The sequence below is a fragment of the Dioscorea cayenensis genome, chromosome 9 (assembly GCF_009730915.1).
Source record: "Dioscorea cayenensis subsp. rotundata cultivar TDr96_F1 chromosome 9, TDr96_F1_v2_PseudoChromosome.rev07_lg8_w22 25.fasta, whole genome shotgun sequence".
In the NCBI taxonomy this organism is placed as follows: domain Eukaryota; kingdom Viridiplantae; phylum Streptophyta; class Magnoliopsida; order Dioscoreales; family Dioscoreaceae; genus Dioscorea; species Dioscorea cayenensis.
The window spans coordinates 15649887-15651790 of NC_052479.1; the positions used below are offsets into that span (position 1 = coordinate 15649887).

The following is a 1904-nucleotide window of genomic DNA, read 5'->3' on the forward strand; positions in this document are numbered from 1 at the left end:
TCATGAAAATCAAGAGAATGTCACATGGCTTCGGTGAGGTGGTATGTCAACTTGTCATCACTAACTCGTAATGTTAACTCCCCGCCGTCCATTTCAATGAGAGCCTTGGAAGTGCATAAGAATGGCCTCCCGAGTATCCATGGAACCTCGGCATCCTCATCAACATCTAACACCACAAAGTCTACAGTAAATATGTAGTTGTCAACTTTCGCAAGTATTTCTTCAATGATGCCCCTCGGATGTCTAACTATTCGATCAGCTAATTAGAATGTCATCCGAGTGGGCCTAGGCTCTCCCAAGCCTAGCTTCTGAAAGAATGTATAAGGCATGACATTGATGCTAGCCCCTGAATCTGCCAATGCCTTTTCTTCAGCCAAATTACCAATGTTGCATAGAATGATAAAGCTTCTGGGGTCCTTCTTCTTGTTCGGTATATTCTTTTGCAATACCGCCGAACAAGAAGTATCTAAGATCACATATGCACTCTCCTCCAACTTCCTCTTGTTTGTTAAGAGGTCCTTGAGAAACTTTGCATAGCAAGGCATTTGAGACAACGCCTTGACAAATGGGATGTTGATGTGCAACTGCTTGAATATACCCAATAACTTCTTGTATTGCTTCTTATTTTGGTCATTCTTCAATCTTGAAGGGAAAGGGATTCTTGGCTTGTAAGGTGGGGGTGACATCTTCTTATCTTTAGCTCTCTAATTAACCTCCACAACCTCAGACAATTCAATATTGGTCTTCTTACTAGGGAGCCTAATTTCAACTTCATGACCATTTCTCAAAGTGATTGCCTTCACATGCTCTCTTGGATTGGTCGCCGTGTTTTTAGGTAAACTCCCTTGAGGTCTTTCTGAGAGTGACTTCGCAATTTGTCCCACTTGATTCTCCAAGTTGTGCAATAAAGCGGTGTGATTACGAAGTGTGATTTCAACTGATTGAAATCTTGTATCCGATGATTGAATGAACTTGGTCAAAGCCTTCTCTAAGTCAGTCATCCAGTTTTCCAACCTGAAACTCTATTCTCCAAGTTCGGGGCCTATTATTGTGGTTGGAAACCCAGTGATGCTATAGTTTTTTGTTGCCCTTGATTACTCCATGAAAAGTTTGGGTGGCTCCTCCACCCCACATTGTAGGTATTGCTATACAGATTTCCTTGACCTCTCGGGTGCATTACCTACTAGAGTTAACTTGTCTCACGGAGTAGTACCACCAATCGAAATAGAGCAATCGGATGTTGCATGTCCTCCCCACACCCGAGTGCAACTCATTGTTGTCGCCACTCTATGAAAAGTTAGAGTGTCTAACTTCTTGCTCAATGACTCAACATGGGTTGCCAACAATGTGACTACATTAATCTCATAAAGTCTGACTATCTTCTTTCTTTCTCCTGTATTCCACTGAAAACTGTTCATAGCGATTTCTTTGATGAGATATCGGGCTTCATCATGGGTCTTGCATCCTAAGGTACATCCTGCTGTAGCATCAAGTAACTACCTTGTGCTTGGGTTCAAACCACTATAAAAATTTTGAATAATCATCCACTCAGGGAACGCATGTTGAGGACATTTCCACAAGAGCTCCTAAACCTATCTTATGTCTCAAAAAAAGACTCTAATTCCATCTACAAAAAAGAAGATATCTCATTCCTAAGCTTTGTAGATTTTATGGGAGGAAAATATCGGGCAAGAAAAGCTTCTACCATCTCCTCCCATGTAGTGATCGATGCTTTATGTAATGAATGTAGCCATTGCTTGGCTCTTCCTTTCAAGGAAAATGAGAAAGCCCTCAACTTGATAGCATCATCTATGACACCATTAATCTTGAGCATGTCACACACTTCCAAGAAGTTATCAATGTAATTTTTTGGATCCTCATCGGCTAAACAATTAAACTATGTT

At 41.1% G+C, this 1904-nt stretch overlaps 1 non-coding gene across 1 annotated transcript; it reads left to right on the forward strand.

Moving 5' to 3' along the window:
- The first annotated feature begins 1555 nt into the window (after nucleotides 1-1555).
- On the forward strand, nucleotides 1556-1660 carry LOC120269750. The gene has a single exon (XR_005539387.1). It is a non-coding gene; the product is annotated as a small nucleolar RNA R71 (small nucleolar RNA).
- The last annotated feature ends 244 nt before the right edge of the window (nucleotides 1661-1904 follow it).